Here is a 22119-nt window from a genome sequence, read left to right as displayed (position 1 = left end):
GCAGCAGGTAACACCTGCTGATATTGCTGCTTAGATATCTGCCACTTTGAACAGCAAGGACTGCAATTGCGCTGTCAATTAGTCCACAATGTTCATGATGGCTAATTAGCACAAAAAGAATGGTGTGTTCTGGTGATAATTTTATGACTACAGAAGCACATGCACACGGGTAGCATACAAACCAAGTGGACAAATACCTGAACATGACAGATGCCCCTTCAGACTGATAAAAGCCCTACTCTGGCCTTGGTCAGTCTCTACTTGACTGCAGAGGAAGGCACTCAAAGATAATGCAATGGCGCCCCCACTCAACTGCGTATCACCCGGAATGTTCCTACCAGTACCTAGTATAGATATGCCTGACTCTGACTCTGCACCCCACCCATCAGCCCAAGGATGTTTGTAATCAGCTCTGATTCCTTCCGGCTTACTTAAATGCGCAGGTTTGTAACCCAGGGGAAGCATGTTTGCCCATTCACACTGTAAACTTATAGCACAAGAGAGGCATATTTTAGATGATAGGACCCATCAGATAGGTGTCACCTTGTTGCGGATGATGAGCTCACATGAATTGGCCAATTTATGCGCTAAGAATCTTCACTTTTACAAGTAATTAAAAAATTTATTTTCTACTTTTTATTACAGTTTACTCAGCAATTAGGATAGATTTTGTGTTCGCATATTGGTCTCTACAGAGTGCTGCTGCGTTCCTCCTTTTTGCAAGTTGTGTAGTCATTGCAGTAGGCACCTGTTCACACTATATGGAGGTGCTGGTTAGGTATTTTGTTCTATGCAGTTATCTGTTGGAGGTTGTTACTGCCTCCTTTCTGACTCTGCACCCCACCCATCAACCCAAGAGTGTTTGTAATCAGCTCTGGTTCCTACCAGCCTACTTAAATGTACAGGTTTGTAACCCAGGAGAGGCATGTTTGCCTATTCACACTGTAGACTTATAGCACAAGAGAGGCATGATTTAGATGATAGGACCCATCAGAGAAGTATCACCTTGTCGCGGTTGATGTGCTCACATGAATTGGACAATTTATGCGCTAAGAACCTTCACTTTTGTAAGTAATTTTTTATTTTTTTACCTTTTATTATGCAAAGATAGATCTAATCACAGACTAGGAGATAGCAATTCTGGCCTAAACTGTCTAAAAGGCCAACAAGTTGCTTAACATTCCTCCTAAAGAACCGGTGGGCAGAGCAGAGTGTGAATTACCAATAAGAAGAAAAGTGTGCTGAACAAAGGAAAGATCCTAAATGGAGTATAGTAAATAATGAAATACCAAATAAAGAATTAAGTACTGTTAACAAATATACTGCCTACTTCCTAATGATAAACAGAACATAGGTGCAAAGTATAGCAAAGAAACAGCAGAGAAAAAAAATCAGCTGGAATCTCACAGACTGGCTCCAAATATCAATAGACTGTCAGAACATCTAAATGAATCTATCACCAGCAGGAAATGCCAGCAGGGGGACAGAATATAAAGCTGCACCTGTATTTAGCTAAACAAAAGCCAGAAAAGTAGAACCCAAACACCCAGAGAAAAGGTGTGTCTCCTGTGGCTCAGCAGAAAGAGAAGCTGACCAAAGACTCAAGGGATTGAATCCAGGAGCATGACAGCTGTCATGCCCACAGCTGCGGGTCCGGTCTCCGCTGTGCAGCACCTATCACGCAGCTCCACTGGTACTGCTTACCCTGTCCATGGCTCCAGACGATCAGCGGTTCCTTTCTCTGCTAGGAATCTGCAACCTCTTGGCAGGTCTCCTGTAAATGCTCTTAGGAGGCGTGCCCCGCTTCCTGCACATACTTAAAGCAGCAGGGCACCTGTTCTCTAATTGGGCTGTCTGTGCTGTGATGCTCTGTGCATAAAAGGCACCATCCCCTTAAGGGAGGTGCCTGGGCAACATGTTCATTCTGTGGGATCATTGCTTCCTGCTCAGGCTGCACTCTGCTGTGCTCTGCAATCAGACGTTTGTTGTTTTGCTTTATGCTGATATCACTGTCTCCATAAAATCCTCTGCTGGCAGTTCCCTTTCCTGGATCCCTCAGAACCATCCGGATACCACTACCAGCTAGATCAGCCTTTCCAGGATTATACGGAGCTTCTGGGATTCTCTCCATCGACAGAGACAGTATTTCACAAGTCTCTTCTATCTGGTCTGTACGGGTCATCCCTCTGGTCCGAGATTCACAGCATTTAGGTCTCCTGGTGTTGTGACAGGGGAATCCCTGTATAGGGGTACACCTTGCCCGGTGCTCCACTACGAGGTTCAGTGTTGTGATCCAGGGGGTCTGTTATGATCCGGTGACCTTGGAGCCGCATGAGACTTTCTCAGGAGTAGGTGGAACCTGTACTGACCGCAAACCCTAAACTGTCACCGCAACTAGAAGTAGCCGTGGGGTGTATCTAACACATCCTAGACACCTCGACACAGCCGGAGGACTAAATACCCCTATAGGAAGGAAATGGGAATTCTATCTTGCCTCAGAGCAGAACCCCAAAGGATAGGCAGCCCCCCACAAATATTGACTGTGAGTATTAGAGGAAAGACACATGCAGGCAGAAATCAGGATTTAGCAAAAGAGGCCACGCTAGCTAAATAGGAAAGGATAGGACAGAATACTAAGCAGTCAGTATTAAAACCCTAAAAATATCCACAGCAGATAATACAAAAATTCCACCATCTAACTAAAGACATGGAATGTATATCTGCATCTCCTGAGAATCCAACTTGACTGAAATATCCAAACACAGTCTAAGCTGGACAAGAAAAAACATTGAATAGTACTGAATTGTAAAGCACACAGCATGTGTGCTGTAGAAACAAAACCAGACACTTATCTTTGCTGATTTGGCAGCAGGGCAGGAGGAACCAGACAGAGATGCAAAACCTCCAAGAACAATGGACAACTGGCAAGGGCTAATGAATCCTGCACACCTAAATATCCCAGTCAGAGCTGCAATCAGCAGGGACACCTGCCCAGGATTGCAACCCAGGGAGAACTGCATTACTACCAACAACCACAGGAGGGAACCCAAGAGCAGAATTCACAACAGGGGTCCTCCTCTCAGGCACCTTTTTCCTTTTGTTAAATCTTCTTTAATAAATATCCTTGGTTTATGAAGCTCAATCTCTTGTCTCTTGAGTATCTGGTATACAGCTGCCGCTGCACCATCAGTGGTCTAATGAGTCCAGTGTACCTCATCACGCCCTGTGGGCGTAACAACAGCTAGCATCACCTATCTTTCTCAAACTGGGAACCTTGTGTGAATTGCTTTAATTTTATATAATGAGATCTCTCAGTTAAATTGCACTTACTTTATTTATTTATTTATTTATTTTACTCTCTTACCGTATTTTGCGGACTATAAGGCGCACCTAGGTTTTAGAGGAGGAAATTAGGAAAAAAAATAAAGCAAAAAATGTGGTCAATTCAGTACTTAATATCCCCTATCTTGGTATATATGGTCCCCCATCCTCATCCTGATACACATGGCCCCCTCACCCTACCCTGGTGTGCATGGCCCTCTCATCTCTACCCAGGTATGTATGGCCCCCTCATCCCTATTCTGGTATGCATGGCCCTCCCATCCCTATTCTGGTATGCATGGCCCCTTCACCCCTATCCTGGTATGCATGGCCCCCTCATCCTTATCCTGGTGTGCATGGCCCCCTCATCCCTATCCTGGTGTGCATGGCCCCCCTCATCCCTATCCTGGTAGGAATGGTTTCCCTCATCCCTATCCTGGCAGGAATGATCACTCTCATCCCTATCCTAGTATGCATGGCCCCATCCCTATCCTGGTATACAGGGCCCCTATTTAATCCTAGTATGCATGACCCCATCCCTATCCTGCTATGCAAGGTCCCCATCTCATCCAAATACGCATGGCCCCATTCCTATCCTGCATGGAAGGCCCCATCCCTATCCTGGTGTGCAGGGCTCCCATCTCATACTAGTATGCATGGCCACCATCCTTATCCTGGTATGCAGGACTCCCATCTTGTTCTAGTATGCATGGCTCCATCCCTATTCTGGTATGATTGGCCCCCATCCCAGTCCTAGTATGCATGGCCCCATCCCTATCCTGGTATGCAGGGCCCTCATCTTGTCCAAATATGCATGGCCCAATCCCTATCCTGGTATGCAGGGCCCCATGTTGTCCTAGTATGCATTGCCCCATCCCTATTCTGGTATGCAGGGCCCCCATCTCATCCTAGTATACATGGCCCCCATCCTTATCCTGGTATACAGGGCCCCCATCTTGTCCTAGTATGCATGGCCCAATCCCTATCCTGGTATGCATGGCCCCCATCTCGTCCTAGTATGCATTGCCCCCATCCTTATCCTGGTATGCAGGGCCCCCATCTTGTCCTGGTATGCACGGCTCCATCCTTATAATTGTCCTCCACCCCCATCCTGGTGTTACATCCTCCGCTACGCTCCAGCGTCCTCGTTCCATCGCTCCAGCGTCCCGGTCTGCACGCTCCTCTGCAGGTGTTCTTTCTCTGCGCAGGCGCTCTAGCTTCCCTGTAGCTCGCAGGCCCAGCGTCTCTGTTACCTCCTCCTGAAGTCACATGTTCTTTCCATCCAATCCTGTTCCTGCTCCTCCTATAAAAGGTAGTTCTTCCTGCTTCCTGGTGCCTGATTGTTTTAGCACGTTTGCTATTACGTTTGGCCCTTCGTATTCCCTGCTTAAGTACCTGCACTCTGTGCCTTACCGTGCTACCTTCCGGCTCTCTCTGGTTCACTCCGTTTCCTCCTTGTTGTTACCTGCAGTCCCCGTTCTTCTTTTCCTGTGGTTTACCTATGGTCTTTGTTTTGTTTTCCTTCCCTCAGCTCCGCTCCGTTCCTGCCTCCCAGCCCTCCGGGCTCTCTAGCTGCTTCCCGTATTCTTCCTCAGTATCCTGCCTTCGTTTATTTCTCTTCCTGGAGCCGTCCCTACTGGTATCTCACCGTGGGTAAGTGACCTCTGGGCTTGCTCCTTCCGGTCCCTGTATAGGGGTCGTTATCTCCTAGGTCGCTCGCCCAGGGGTAGGGCTCCCCACGGTCCAGAGGGTCCACTCTTGTCTCTCCTAGTTCGCTATACCTGGTATGCTTGGCCCCATCAGAAAATGTTAAAAAAAACCCCAAACTATCACACTTACCTTCCTGGTGCTCCCAGGCTGTTGCCAGCAGCTTCTTTATGCTTGTAAGCAGCGCATGGCAGTGACATCATGCGCTGCTCACAAGCAGATCATAGCTGGAGGAATACCCACTGCTCTGCACACCGGAACTTTGTGCGCAGAGAGCAGTGAGGATTCATTCCTTTTTAGAAGCGTGCACAGTGTCAGCCAGAGCCTTCCTGCCACTGCGGGTGGTCACATATGCCACTACTTAAGAGAAGTAAATATTCACCTCTCTGGGTGTGCAGAGAGGTGAATATTCATTTCTCTTAAGTAGTGGCACACATGACCGCCCGGCAGCAGCAGGAATCCGGCGGCTGACACTGTGTGTGCTATTAAAGAGCAATGAATACTCACGGCTCTCTGCGCACACAGTCCCAGCGTGAAGAGCAGTGAGTATTCCGCCAGCTATGATCTACTTGTGAGTAATGCATGACATCACTGCCATGCGCTGCTTACAAGCATAAAGCAGCTGCTGGCAACAGAGCAGGACGCTGCGAGGGAGTGCCGGGAAGGTAAGTGTTATGTTGGGTTTTTTATGTTTTCTGATAGGCCATGCATACCAGGATGGGGGTGAGGGCCAGTCAAAAGGATGAGGCCATGCATACCAGGACCAGGATTGGGGCCAATCATACCAAGATGCTGTTAAAGAGAAATGAATATTCATTGCCCTCCAAACTCATGGGCTTGTAATGCAGTGAATATTAATTTCTCTTTAGCAGCGGGACAGCCGCAAGCTCAAGCCTCCTGTGACCCGCTGCTCCGCCGATGCTGCTCCCCCACCTCCCCACCACAGCCAGAGATGGCCGGTACATCTGGACTATAAGACACCCCCCCATTTTCACAGGAAAAATGTGTTATAGTCCGAAAAATACAGTATATAGTGCCAATAATTCCACAATGCTTTATGGACATCATCATCATCAGCCCATTGGGGCTCCGAATCTAACTTTCCTTTGGAATGTGGTAGGAAACCGGAAAACCTGGGGGAAATCCACAACATAGATACTCCTTTCGGATGTTATCCATGGAGGGATTTGAACCCAGGACCCCAGCGCTGCAAAGTAACAATGCTAACCACTGAGCCACTGGGCTTGCTTGCATTAGACAGCCTAAGACAAAGACTGTCTGCTTGTAGTCAAATCTCCTCTTCTTTTTCCACTCCTGCAAAACAGCCCTTTGAGGCCTTCCACATGCTAAATAAAGAGAAATTATAGCTTAGTAAAATACGTTTGTAATACTCTAACACTTTTAGGCTCAGTTCCCATGATGAGTTTTTGATGCTGCGTATTTTCACTGCCCAAAATCTGCCACATCTCAATTTTCTCTTGTGGGTACGCTGAGTTTTGTGTGCAAAATTTCCCTGTAGATGTACAATAGATTTCGAAAATTTGCGTAGTGTTATTTAAAACATTGAATATAAAAAAAGAGACAACAACCGCAGATTCAAAAACAAGATAAAAATGCATGTAAAGAAACCTGTAAATAACCTAACCTAGCTAATAAGTGCAGAATTGCTGCAGAAAATCTGCAACATCAAAAGCTCACTGAGGGTATGTGCACACGTCAGGATTTCTTGCAGAAATTTCCTGAAGAAAACCGGAAATTTTCTGCAAGAAATCCGGATTTTTTTGCGGTTTTTCCCCGTTTTTTTCGCGTTTTTTTTAGCAGTTTGCAAGCGAAATTAGCTTGCAGAATGCTAAAGTTTTCCAAGCGATCTGTAGCATCGCTTGGAAAACTGACTGACAGGTTGGTCACACTTGTCAAACATAGTGTTTGACAAGTGTGACAAACTTTTTACTATAGATGCTGCCTATGCAGCATCAATAGTAAAAGATATAATGTTTAAAAGTAATAAAAAAAAAATAAAAAATGGTTATACTCACCTGCAGACGGCCGATCTCCTCAGCGGCGTCCGTTCCTATAGATGATGTGTGTGTGCAGGACCTTCGATGACGTCGCGGTCACGTGAGCGGTCACATGACCGGTCTCGTGACCAATCACAAGACCGCGACGTCATCGCAGGTCCTTCACCACACACCAGCTATAGGAACCGAAGCGGCAGCATGCACCACTGAGGCAGGAACACTCCGGGGGCCATCGAAGGTGAGTATATCACTATTTTTTATTTTAATTCTTTTTTTTACCAATTATATGGTGCCCAGTCCGTGGAGGAGAGTCTCCTCTCCTCCACCCTGGGTACCAACCGCACATAATCTGCTTACTGCCCGCATGGTGGGCACAGCCCCGTGCGGGAAGTAAGCAGATCAATGCATTCCTAGGTGTGCGGAATCCCCGCAATTCCGCAAATTTAATTAACATGTTGCTTTTTTTTCCGCAATGCGATTTTTTCGCGGAAAAAAATGCAACATTTGCACAAAAAGTACGGAATACCCTGAAAATAATGGGAGGCATATGTTAGCATTTTTTTCGCGTTTTTATAGCGAAAAAACGCGAAAAAACCGCGAAAAATACTGAACGTGTGCACATGGCCTAAAAGTTCATCATTCAAGCATGCATTTATGCTGCACTATTGTGAACAACTATTCTTAGAAACGTTTGTTCACAATTATTGTGCAATATAAACAGGAAGCCAATCATTTGGTTTGCCCAAAAGATCATCTTTCTGTGCAGCACATCTCCCTGTGTAAACAGGAATTGTGCTGGCAAGAACAATGGCAGCTTATGCACACTAATAGATCTATTACTAATCATTCATGGCGAATCTGAAGAGCGGTCTGCCGGTGTAAACAAGGAGTGTTGAATCAGGCTTTTAATCCAATAAACAGATAAATCCAATTAGGACGCGTTTTAGCCCATTCCATCAACAATATTGATGAAAAGCTGGGATAAGCTGCAATGCATCCTAATTGGATTTATCTATTTATTAAATTAAAAGCCCGATTCATCAGTATGTGAGAGCCTGGACCTCTTTGAATTCTATACATTGCATTTTCCTCGAGCACCACTTCACATGGAGTGCCGATCCACCTTTTGAACTTGCCTGTGTAAACAGGCTGTTACACGTCTGCCAAATATTTACCAAGCGGTGATCATTTTATGACACAAAATCGGTGAATTTCAGAGCGGCATTAACAGCTACAGTGCTACAACTAGTAAAGAAAAAGAAAACTACACACAACAAATGTTAATGAAGCTTGAAAAATCTGACTTCTACATTTTCAAACAATCCTGTTCTCATGGCGAGCTGTTCAAAATCTGTATTTATTTCCCATCGGAACCAACATTTGTCTCATGTCACATTTATCTGGATCTGTGATCTTTCTAGGCCCATCAGCTAACTGCCATAGAGCCTCAACTCATTCCCTGTATTATGCTTCACATATGAAATAATTGTATTTTCTTTTTAAAGATGACTAGTAATTACAATAGGATAAAGGTACAAATGAATAGGCATGATGCACTTTTGCTGGTTCTAATTTCACTAAACTTTTGTGTGGTCCCCTTCCATCCCCTCAGTTGTCTCATTCTGCATTGCTAACATTCCTGGCTAATTAGAAAAACACTACATCATTGTTAAATAAAACTGTGCCCAGGATTACCCTAATTTCCATATGCAGATTTATCTGCACTGACAGCCCTCTTTTTTCTTTTCCTTCTCCCTCTCAGTGTCTCTCCCCATATCTTTGGGCATTGCATTGAGACTGCTTCCAGTAGCTACCTTCTAATAAGCACACAACCAAATAATGAACATATTAAAGACAATCGACAACTGCTGCGACTGATTTGAATAAAACCTACTGCATTCTTTTACCTGATTTTTAACTTCTTCAGCCTGTGGAGCAGCCTGTTACGGATGGAATGATGAAAACACCATGCGGATGCTATCAACTGTTTTGGAATTTACTCTACAGAAGACGGAAAAAACTCACAACGTGAATTAAAATGATGTATCTTTATCTTGACGACGCATAGATTTTGTCCTGAAAATGAATATTCATAGCCTTGGACTTCTTTCTGGCCGAAGAAATGAAATGAACTAATCTTCTGCTACACTATTTAAGGTACGTAAATGTTTTATATATTACGTAAAGCTTTTTTTTGTGTGTCACATCAAGAACATACACAGAACAGAGCGTACGTCTTTTTGCAGTGTGATTATAGAAGCCTAGTGCGTGCTCATAGGAAGAACAAAACTAGCAGTGGCTGCCAAGGAAATTAGCTTTGATTTTATTTTCACGGGGCACAAAATATTAGGTTATTTCAATGCACTTCAGTTGTTCTCAGAACCATTTTTGTATGAAAATATTTAAGACGCTTCTTGTGTATTTTTGTTCTGCTTTCAAGTAAATATTTGAACTTTGATTAAAACAGCGGATTCCTGCGATAAAGTAATTAATGTTACAAAATTAAGTACAGTGTTTAATTTGTCTGTTGTGAAGCAAAAGAAGAAGGTAATAATTTTTATTGTACTATTCAGTCTCAAGACGTTCTCTGTGTTAATTGGGTTAAAAAAATTGCAGTACTTATTAGAAATTCTAATTTCACAATGCAGCTCTGACAATACGCTCAGCCTGTGAATTATTCACATCTTTAATTTGCTCACTTAATGACAGTGTTCTGTAATCAGAGAGCAGAGCCTGCTTCCCATGCATTATGTATGACGCTCAGGACTTAAATGCAGGACATTATGAAGCTCTCAGTGGTTCAGTAATTAGTTTTCCACAAGGCGGTACTTAGATATTAAAGTACTGGAACGCATATTTCAAACAAACTGCACGCTGTAACTAATGATGTTTTATCCCCAGACAGCCTTGTTCCAATATTTTTTTTTTCTAAAGAAACACTTGTTGAACCTAGAAAATAAAGACAAGTGGGAAATGACATAAAGAAAGTGTAGTGACATGTTTGGATTTGTATATTTGCTATTATTGTCACTTCTGAAATATCTTCCTCTTTCTAAAAAAAAAAATGTTTTCCTGTACACTAGACAGACAAGGCCTATGAAATGAAGGAAAATAGTCTAAGTGAAGCCCATCATAAAAGTTGTGGCCCACAAAGCCACTCTTATTTTTATAGCAGACACTATTAAATTGGCATATACGACCATGACAACCATCTTGGGGAAAGGAACGTCAAAGAAGACTACCGGTGCTTGACCGATTCCAAACCTCTACAATATGGATCATACAGAATGTACTGTACATGGAGACTTACTCTTCTTTACTAAAATTATTAACCATGTTAATATAATGAGCTATTGCTGTTCTGCAATGTGTTTTATTTGGAGAAAAGCTACTGTATGCATTTTTCTATGACAGTCCTACCAAAGGAAGGGCACAGGCGGAACATAACCAAATATGCAAGCTCATATAAATAAAGTTTATGCTTGTCATTGTGTAAGGAGAAATAATGGTCTGTAGTAGGGTTGAGCGACTTTCATTTTTTAAAGATCGAGTCGGGTTTTGTGAAACCCGACTTTGTCCAGAGTCGAGTCGAGTGCAGTCGGCCGATTATCGCTAAAAGTCGGGGATCGACCGAAACACGAAACCCAATGCAAGTCAATGGGGAAGCATAGTCGGCAGTGAGTGGAGGCCAGGAAAACACCTACAGTGCCCATTTTAATGCCAAAAACATCCATTCTTGTTTCTGAAGCTTGTCAATCTTAATTAACTTTATAATAATAGTTGTTCAATGGAACTTGGGGGTCATTTGGCAAATTTGTGGGGGGTAGGGCTGGTTCAAGGTTTTAGTGGGCCCAGGAATCATGGACTACGTCACGGCGGTGGAGCAGGGAGATGTAAGTATGTCAACGTTGCAAGTGCTGTGATCCTGAGCAAGCAGGGGGGCACACTCGTTCGCATTGGCACTGGCACAGGGCCCCTCAAAGTACAGCGGTGTGTTTGCACGGCGGGGGCGCCTCCCACCAGCAGCGACACTTTTGCGTACTCTGAGGGGCCCTGTGCCAGTGACGTCGCCGAGTATGCCCCCCCACCTGATGAAGGAACCTGCACTTTCATCTGCACCTTCCTCTTTGTCCCTGTGTAAGGTGGTATAACATGCGGGAAGGGGAACCTTACTTTCAGCAGGGTCAGATTCTGGCTGTGTAGAGTGCAAGGGGAATGTAGTGGTCTAGGTCAATGTACCAGCAGACTCATCTAGCAGTGGTTGGGCAATGGGCAGGATGAGGAGGAAACAGATATAGGGCCAAAGAATAAAGTAGGCTAAATGCAGTTCAAAATTGGTAACAGGACAGGACTAAACAGGCGGCATTGCTTTGTTCAGTGGAGTAGCAAACCCAGGAGCAGCAGACACTGTTTTAAGGGCCCAAACACACTAATAGGCCAAATGCAGTTTAATATCTGATACTTTAGGCCAAAAGCCTAAGACTGAAGCTCAGCTTTATTCAGTTGAGGGCAAACACCAGGGAGGGGCAGACACTGTTAGTAGGCCCTAGCCACCAATTTTTAAAAACACAGCACTTAATGAGAGCCAGAAGGTTGAAGCTCAGCTTTATTCAGTTGAGGACAAACACCAGGCAGGGGCAGACACCGTTAGTAGGCCGTAACCAAAGTTGAAGGCCAAATGCAGTTTAATATCTGATACTATAGGCCGAAAGCCAGAAGGTGGAAGCTCAGCTTTATTCAGTTGAAGGCAAACACCAGGGAGGGGCAGACACCGTTAGTAGGCCCTAACCACCAATTTTTAAAAACACAGCACTTAATGAGAGCCAGAAGGTTGAAGCTCAGCTTTATTCAGTTGAGGACAAACACCAGGCAGGGGCAGACACCGTTAGTAGGCCCTAACCACCAATTTTTAAAAACACAGCACTTAATGAGAGCCAGAAGGTTGAAGCTCAGCTTTATTCAGTTGAGGACAAACACCAGGGAGGGGCAGACACCGTTAGTAGGCCGTAACCAAAGTTGAAGGCCAAATGCAGTTTAATTTCTGATACTATAGGCCGAAAGCCAGAAGGTGGAAGCTCCGATTTAGACAGTGGAGGACAATTTGAATTAGGGACTGCAGACAGACTTAGTAGGCTGTCCCCTGTGGACCATGCATCCACCACATTAACCCATTGCACCTTAATGGACACGTAATCTTCCGTGGCCATGCCTACAGGTCCATGCGTCTGTTGTCAGGTGCACCTTTGTACTCACAGATTGCCAGAGTGCATGGACAATGCGGTCTTTTACATGCTGGTGGAGGGTTGGGATGGCTTTTCTCGCAAAAGAAGTGTCGACTGGTTAGCTTGTAGCGTGGTACAGCGTAGTCCATCATGGCCTTATTAATAGTAAATAAAATATATAACTAGGCTCTATGAACTTTTAAATAGGTTCCAGGGGTACACGGGCAGCATTGGTGTGGTCAGTGGAGGAGTATTGCAAGTAGGGGCCGCAGACAGGCTAACAAAGGCCTAAAATAACAAACAATAGGCAGGCATGGCAGTTTTAAATCGGTTACATGGATACACAGGCAGGCACTCCAGGCAGCATTGTGGTCAGTGGAGGAGTATTGCAGGTAGGGGCCGCAGACAGGCTATCAAAGGCCTAAAATAACAAACAATAGGCAGGCATGGCAGTTTTAAATCGGTTACATGGATACACAGGCAGGCACTCCAGGCAGCATTGTGGTCAGTGGAGGAGTATTGCAGGTAGGGGCCGCAGACAGGCTATCAAAGGCCTAAAATAACAAACAATAGGCAGGCATGGCAGTTTAAAATCGGTTAAATGGATACACAGGCAGGCACTCCAGGCAGCATTGTGGTCAGTGGAGGAGTATTGCAGGTAGGGGCCGCAGACAGGCGATCAAAGGCCTAAAATAAAAAACAATAGGCAGGCATGGCAGTTTTAAATTGGTTACATGGATACACAGGCAGGCACTCCAGGCAGCATTGTGGTCAGTGGAGGAGTATTGCAGGTAGGGGCCGCAGACAGGCTATCAAAGGCCTAAAGTAACAAACAATAGGCAGGCATGGCAGTTTAAAATCGGTTACATGGATACACAGGCAGGCACTCCAGGCAGCATTGTGGTCAGTGGAGGAGTATTGCAGGTAGGGGCCGCAGACAGGCTATCAAAGGCCTAAAATAACAAACAATAGGCAGGCATGGCAGTTTTAAATCAGTTACATGGATACACAGGCAGGCACTCCAGGCAGCATTGTGGTCAGTGGAGGAGTATTGCAAGTAGGGGCCGCAGACAGGCTATCAAAGGCCTAAAATAACAAACAATAGGCAGGCATGGCAGTTTAAAATTGGTTACATGGATACACAGGCAGGCACTCCAGGCAGCATTGTGGTCAGTGGAGGAGTATTGCAAGTAGGGGCCGCAGACAGGCTATCAAAGGCCTAAAATAACAAACAATAGGCAGGCATGGCAGTTTTAAATCGGTTACATGGATACACAGGCAGGCAGCATTGTGGTCAGTGGAGGAGTATTGCAAGAAGTGTCTGACACAGTTAGTACTCCCAAAAAATAAATAGATGTTAATGTCTCGCAAAACAACTATAAATAAAAAAAAGGGTGGCATGCTTAGGTACAGGGGTGGGCTCATCTGCAGAGTTTATGACAAAGTAATTTGGCAGTAATTTAGTATTTACTGGTGTCAATATAGGACACTGACCCAGACTACTGTAACTATCATCATAGATGTCAACAAATTGGTATTGATTGTCAGTGCCAGGCATTGAATGATGTCAGCGCATAGACTAAACATTGGTGGTGCTGTGTGAGATAATTTGGCACGTGGTAGAGCACAGTTTGAGCTGGGGGGGAACTCTCTTGTGGCCGGCGGTACCGCCCCAGGGCCCCTCATGTTACAACGGTGTGTCTGATGTTGGGTGCGCACCACCACCGCCAGAGACACTACATTGTACTATGAGGGACCCAGTGGCAGTGCCGTCGACCAAAAGCGAGCACACCTACCTCTTCTGACAAACAGCACTGTAACTAATGGGTGCTTGCGCCAAGTGTCGAGAGTGAGACAACGGCCCCGTGGGGGGAGTTTTCACATTGGGGGAGGTGTAAACATGTCGTATGCTGGTCAAACAGCTGCTGCAAATTAAGAGATTTTAACACTCAGTAAGACCAGTCCACAAGCAAGACCTTTTTATAGGAAAGCTAGGTGTCAGCCGGGAAAGGTGGGGCAAAATAATTTGAAATCCAGGAGTGGTTCATTTTAATGAAGGTGAGATCATCCACATTTTGGGTAGCCAGACGAGTCCTTTTTTCGGTTAATATTGAACCAGCAGCACTGAATACTCTTTCTGATAGCACCCTAGCTGCTGGGCAAGCAAGCTCCTGCAACGCATATTCTGCCAATTCAGGCCAGGTGTCTAATTTGGATGCCCAGTAATCAAATGGGAATGACGGTTGAGGGAGAACATCAATAAGGGCTGAAAAATAGTTAGTAACCATACTGGACAAATGTTGTCTCCTGTCACTTTGAATAGATGCTGCAGTACCTGTCCTGTCTGCGGTCATTGCGAAATCACTCCACAACCTGGTCAGAAAACCCCTCTGTCCAACGCCACTTCTGATCTGTGCACCTCTAACACCTCTGCCCTGTAGCCCCCTGCAGCTCGTGTGAGAACCATCACCGGCGCTGTGTGCTGGGAATGCCTGAATCAAATGGTCTACAAGAATAGCTTGTTTGGTTGCTAATATTTGTTCGAGGTTCTCATGTGGCATAATATTTTGCAATTTGCCTTTATAACGAGGGTCAAGGATGCAGGCCAACCAGTAATCGTCATCGGCTCATCGCTCATCATTTTAATAATGCGTGGGTCCTTTTTGAGGATACGTAAGGCATAATCCGCCATGTGGGCCAAAGTTCCAGTTGGCAAATCTGCGGTTGTGCTGGTTTGAGGGGCAGTTACAGGCAAATCTACGTCACTTGTCTCCCTTACAAAAACAGAACCCGGCCTTGCAACGCCACTAATTTCTGTTGGCCCAGGAGAAGCTTCCTCAGTAAAAAAGTACTCATCCCCATCATCCTCCTCGTCCTCCTCTTCGCCCGCTACCGCGTCCTCTACACGGCCCTGACCAGACAATGGCTGACTGTCATCAAGGCTTTCCTCTTCCTCGGCTGCAGACGCCTGCTCCTTTATGTGCGTCAAACTTTGCATCAGCAGACGCATTAGGGGGATGCTCATGCTTATTATTGCGTTGTCTGCACTAACCAGCCGTGTTATTACAACAACTGCTGTGTTTATTTCATTAAAATACTTTTAAATCATGTGTGTGTGTGTTTTTTTAACCCTTTCAAACAATTAGATTAATAATGGATAGGTGTCATAATTGACGCTTCTCCATTATTAATCTGGCTTAATGTCACCTTACAATAGCAAGGTGGCATTAACCCTTCATTACCCCATATCCCACCGCTACAGGGAGTGGGAAGAGAGCGGCCAAGTGCCAGAATAGGCGCATCTTCCAGATGTGCCTTTTCTGGGGTGGCTGGGGGCAGATGTTTTTAGCCACGGGGGGGCCAATAACCATGGACCCTCTCCTGGCTATTAATATCTGCCCTCAGTCACTGGCTTTACCATTCTGGCGGAGAAAATTGCGCGGGAGCCCACGCCAATTTTTTCCGCCATTTATCCCTTTATTTTAGCAGCTACAGCGCTGAAATTTTGCACATACACACTACTAACATTAGTAGTGTGGAATATGCAAAAAAAGGGGATATGAGATGGTTTACTGTATGAAAACCATGTCTCATATCCTGTCGGGTTTGTGCAGGAGAAATGAAAAGCCGGCAATTGAATTACCGACTTTTCACTAACACCGCTGCGTATTTCTCGCAAGTCACACTGCTGGTCCGTGTGGAATCCGTATTTTTCTCGCCCCCATAGACTTTCATTGGCGATTTTTTTGCGCAATACGCTGACAAACGCAGCATGCTGCGATTTTGTATGGCCGTAGAAAGCCGTATAATACTGAGCCGTAATATACGGCTAATAGGAGCAGCCCCATTGAGAATAATTGTGCCGTATTTAATGTGAGTTTTACGGACGTAGTTTCTGCGCTCTTACGTCCGTAAAACACGCATGTGTGACCCCGGCCTTAGAGGCAGAGTCAGCAATGAAAGCCAATACTTGTTCCTCCTGCTCCGGCTTCAAAAGTGGTTTTCCTACTCCCAGAAAAGAGAGCGTTCGAGGCCTTGTGTAGCCAGACAACGAACCTGGCTCAACAACTCGAGACTTAGGTGCTGTACTGCTTTTACCACGACCACCTGATGCTCCACCACCACTACCATCATTACCAGCTGACAATGACCGCCCACGGCCACGACCTCTTCCACTAGACTTCCTCATTGTTTGCAAAACGTAACCAAAGTAACACTATTTGTTACTGTAAATCAACTTATCAGGTGAACTCAAACTTCTGTAGGATTTATATATACCTTTATAGGTGCCTGACACTGAAAGGAAAATCAGGCCCAATGTTACACACTAGGTTTTCTGTGCCCCAATAATTTGAGACAGATGGCACACACAGGACCAGCACTCAAGCAGAAATGCCAATCTTAATCTCCCACTATTTTTTTTTTTTTTCTGGGAGAATTTACCCTAAAAAAAAAAAAATGGCCAAGTATTACACAGTGTTTTCGGTGCCACACAATGACAGACAGATGCCACACACAGCAATGGCACGGAGGCAGACTTGCCAATATTTATCTCCCACTAATTTTTTTTTTTGGAAAAGGGAGAATGTACCCCCCCCAAAAAAAAGGGCCAAGTATTACACAGTGTTTTCGGTGGCACACAATGAGAGACAGATACCACACGCAGCAATGGCACGGAGGCAGACTTGCCAATATTTATCTCCCACTAAGTTTTTTTTTTGGAAAAGGGAGAATGTACCCAAAAAAAAAAAAATGGCAAAGTATTACACAGTGTTTTCGGTGCCACACAATGAGAGACAGATGCCACACACAGCAATGGCACGGAGGCAGACTTGCCAATATTTATCTCCCACTAATTTTTTTTTTCGAAAAGGGAGAATTTAGAAAAAAAAAAAATGGGCCAAGTATTACACAGTGTTTTCGGTGGCACACAATGAGAGACAGATACCACACACAGCAATGGCACGGAGGCAGACTTGCCAATATTTATCTCCCACTAATTTTTTTTTTGGAAAAGGGAGAATGTACCCCCCCCCAAAAAAAAATGGCCAAGTATTACACAGTGTTTTCGGTGCCACACAATGACAGACAGATGCCACACACAGCAATGGCACGGAGGCAGACTTGCCAATATTTATCTCCCACTAATTTTTTTTTTGGAAAAGGGAGAATTTAGCAAAAAAAAAGGGCCAAGTATTACACAGTGTTTTCAGTGGCACACAATGAGAGACAGATACCACACACAGCAATGGCACGGAGGCAGACTTGCCAATATTTATCTCCCACTAATTTTTTTTTGGAAAAGGGAGAATGTACCCCCCCAAAAAAATAAAATGGCCAAGTATTACACAGTGTTTTCGGTGCCACACAATGAGAGACAGATGCCACACACAGCAATGGCACGGAGGCAGACTTGCCAATATTTATCTCCCACTAATTTTTTTTTTGGAAAAGGGAGAATGTACCAAAAAAAAAAAGGGCCAAGTATTACACAGTGTTTTCGGTGGCACACAATGAGAGACAGATACCACACACAGCATTGGCACGGAGGCAGACTTGCCAATATTTATCCCCCACTAATTTTTTTTTTGGAAAAGGGAGAATGTACCCCCCCCCAAAAAAAAATGGCCAAGTATTACACAGTGTTTTCGGTGCCACACAATGACAGACAGATGCCACACACAGCAATGGCACGGAGGCAGACTTGCCAATATTTATCTCCCACTAATTTTTTTTTTGGAAAAGGGAGAATTTAGCAAAAAAAAAAAGGGCCAAGTATTACACAGTGTTTTCAGTGGCACACAATGAGAGACAGATACCACACACAGCAATGGCACGGAGGCAGACTTGCCAATATTTATCTCCCACTAATTTTTTTTTTGGAAAAGGGAGAATGTACCCCCAAAAAAAAAAAAATGGCCAAGTATTACACAGTGTTTTCGGTGCCACACAATGAGAGACAGATGCCACACACAGCAATGGCACGGAGGCAGACTTGCCAATATTTATCTCCCACTAATTTTTTTTTGGAAAAGGGAGAATGTACCCCCCCCCCAAAAAAATGGCCAAGTATTACACAGTGTTTTCGGTGCCACACAATGAGAGACAGATGCCACACACAGCAATGGTACGGAGGCAGACTTGCCAATATTTATCTCCCACTAATTTTTTTTTTGGAAAAGGGAGAATGTACCCCCCCCAAAAAAAAATGGCCAAGTATTACACAGTGTTTTCGGTGCCACACAATGACAGACAGATGCCACACACAGCAATGGCACGGAGGCAGACTTGCCAATATTTATCTCCCACTAATTTTTTTTTTGGGAAAAGGGAGAATTTAGAAAAAAAAAAAATGGGCCAAGTATTACACAGTGTTTTCGGTGGCACACAATGAGAGACAGATACCACACACAGCAATGGCACAGAGGCAGACTTGCCAATATTTATCTCCCACTAATTTTTTTTTTGGAAAAGGGAGAATGTACCCCCCCCCAAAAAAATGGCCAAGTATTACACAGTGTTTTCGGTGCCACACAATGACAGACAGATGCCACACACAGCAATGGCACGGAGGCAGACTTGCCAATATTTATCTCCCACTAATTTTTTTTTGGGGAAAAGGGAGAATTTAGAAAAAAAAAAATGGGCCAAGTATTACACAGTGTTTTCGGTGGCACACAATGAGAGACAGATACCACACACAGCAATGGCACAGAGGCAGACTTGCCAATATTTATCTCCCACTAATTTTTTTTTTGGAAAAGGGAGAATGTACCCCCCCCAAAAAAAATGGCCAAGTATTACACAGTGTTTTCGGTGCCACACAATGACAGACAGATGCCACACACAGCAATGGCACGGAGGCAGACTTGCCAATATTTATCTCCCACTAATTTTTTTTTTGGAAAAGGGAGAATTTAGCAAAAAAAAAAGGGCCAAGTATTACACAGTGTTTTCAGTGGCACACAATGAGAGACAGATACCACACACAGCAATGGCACAGAGGCAGACTTGCCAATATTTATCTCCCACTAATTTTTTTTTTGGAAAATGGAGAATGTACCCCCCCCCAAAAAAAAAATGGCCAAGTTTTACACAGTGTTTTCGGTGCCACACAATGAGAGACAGATGCCACACACAGCAATGGCACGAAGGCAGACTTGCCAATATTTATCTCCCACTAATTTTTTTTTGGGAAAAGGGAGAATGTATCCAAAAAAAAAAAAAGGGCCAAGTATTACACAGTGTTTTCATTGGCACACGATGAGAGACAGATACCACACACAGCAATGGCACGGAGGCAGACTTGCCAATATTTATCTCCCACTAATTTTTTTTTGGAAAAGGGAGAATGTACCCCCCCCCAAAAAAAATGGCCAAGTATTACACAGTGTTTTCGGTGCCACACAATGAGAGACAGATGCCACACACAGCAATGGTACGGAGGCAGACTTGCCAATATTTATCTCCCACTAATTTTTTTTTTGGAAAAGGGAGAATTTAGCAAAAAAAAAAGGGCCAAGTATTACACAGTGTTTTCAGTGGCACACAATGAGAGACAGATACCACACACAGCAATGGCACAGAGGCAGACTTGCCAATATTTATCTCCCACTAATTTTTTTTTTGGAAAAGGGAGAATGTACCCCCCCCCAAAAAAAAAAATGGCCAAGTTTTACACAGTGTTTTCGGTGCCACACAATGAGAGACAGATGCCACACACAGCAATGGCACGAAGGCAGACTTGCCAATATTTATCTCCCACTAATTTTTTTTTGGGAAAAGGGAGAATGTATCCAAAAAAAAAAAAAGGGCCAAGTATTACACAGTGTTTTCATTGGCACACGATGAGAGACAGATACCACACACAGCAATGGCACGGAGGCAGACTTGCCAATATTTATCTCCCACTAATTTTTTTTTGGAAAAGGGAGAATGTACCCCCCCCAAAAAAAAATGGCCAAGTATTACACAGTGTTTTCGGTGCCACACAATGAGAGACAGATGCCACACACAGCAATGGTACGGAGGCAGACTTGCCAATATTTATCTCCCACTAATTTTTTTTTTGGAAAAGGGAGAATGTACCCCCCCCCAAAAAAAATGGCCAAGTATTACACAGTGTTTTCGGTGCCACACAATGACAGACAGATGCCACACACAGCAATGGCACGGAGGCAGACTTGCCAATATTTATCTCCCACTAATTTTTTTTTTGGGAAAAGGGAGAATTTAGAAAAAAAAAAAATGGGCCAAGTATTACACAGTGTTTTCGGTGGCACACAATGAGAGACAGATACCACACACAGCAATGGCACAGAGGCAGACTTGCCAATATTTATCTCCCACTAATTTTTTTTTTGGAAAAGGGAGAATGTACCCCCCCAAAAAAAAATGGCCAAGTATTACACAGTGTTTTCGGTGCCACACAATGACAGACAGATGCCACACACAGCAATGGCACGGAGGCAGACTTGCCAATATTTATCTCCCACTAATTTTTTTTTTGGGAAAAGGGAGAATTTAGAAAAAAAAAAATGGGCCAAGTATTACACAGTGTTTTCGGTGGCACACAATGAGAGACAGATACCACACACAGCAATGGCACAGAGGCAGACTTGCCAATATTTATCTCCCACTAATTTTTTTTTTGGAAAAGGGAGAATGTACCCCCCCAAAAAAAAATGGCCAAGTATTACACAGTGTTTTCGGTGCCACACAATGACAGACAGATGCCACACACAGCAATGGCACGGAGGCAGACTTGCCAATATTTATCTCCCACTAATTTTTTTTTTGGAAAAGGGAGAATTTAGCAAAAAAAAAAGGGCCAAGTATTACACAGTGTTTTCAGTGGCACACAATGAGAGACAGATACCACACACAGCAATGGCACAGAGGCAGACTTGCCAATATTTATCTCCCACTAATTTTTTTTTTGGAAAAGGGAGAATGTACCCCCCCAAAAAAAAAAAATGGCCAAGTTTTACACAGTGTTTTCGGTGCCACACAATGAGAGACAGATGCCACACACAGCAATGGCACGAAGGCAGACTTGCCAATATTTATCTCCCACTAATTTTTTTTTGGAAAAGGGAGAATGTACCCCCCAAAAAAAAAAAAATGGCCAAGTATTACACAGTGTTTTCGGTGCCACACAATGAGAGACAGATGCCACACACAGCAATGGCACGGAGGCAGACTTGCCAATATTTATCTCCCACTAATTTTTTTTTGGGAAAAGGGAGAATGTATCCAAAAAAAAAAAAAGGGCCAAGTATTACACAGTGTTTTCATTGGCACACGATGAGAGACAGATACCACACACAGCAATGGCACGGAGGCAGACTTGCCAATATTTATCTCCCACTAATTTTTTTTTTGGAAAAGGGAGAATGTACCCCCCCCCTAAAAAAAAAATGGGCAAGTATTACACAGTGTTTTCGGTGCCACACAATGAGAGACAGATGCCACACACAGCAATGGCACGGAGGCAGACTTGCCAATATTTATCTCCCACTAATTTTTTTTTTTAAAAAGGGAGAATGTACCCCCAAAAAAAAAAATGGCCAAGTATTACACAGTGTTTTCGGTGCCACACAATGAGAGACAGATGCCACACACAGCAATGGCACGGAGGCAGACTTGCCAATATTTATCTCCCACTAATTTTTTTTTTGGAAAAGGGAGAATTTAGCAAAAAAAAAAAAGGGCCAAGTATTACACAGTGTTTTCGGTGGCACACAATGAGAGACAGATACCACACACAGCAATGGCACGGAGGCAGACTTGCCAATATTTATCTCCCACTAATTTTTTTTTTTGGAAAAGGGAGAATTTAGCAAAAAAAA

The 22119-nt window shown here is 44.2% G+C and overlaps 1 protein-coding gene across 2 annotated transcripts in view; it reads left to right on the top strand.

The window, feature by feature from the left end:
• Nucleotides 1-8691: 8691 nt before the first annotated feature.
• Nucleotides 8692-22119, top strand: part of LOC143807770 (uncharacterized) — a 625031-nt gene continuing 611603 nt past the window's right edge. For both annotated transcript variants that reach the window (XM_077289680.1, XM_077289682.1), the window contains exon 1: nucleotides 8692-9203. The gene's annotated coding sequence lies outside the window, so the exon portion shown is untranslated. The remainder of the gene's footprint in view (nucleotides 9204-22119) is intronic.

This window comes from Ranitomeya variabilis, chromosome 2, assembly GCF_051348905.1.
Source record: "Ranitomeya variabilis isolate aRanVar5 chromosome 2, aRanVar5.hap1, whole genome shotgun sequence".
In the NCBI taxonomy this organism is placed as follows: Eukaryota; Metazoa; Chordata; class Amphibia; order Anura; family Dendrobatidae; genus Ranitomeya; species Ranitomeya variabilis.
This window is presented reverse-complemented; position numbering and strand designations above follow the sequence as displayed.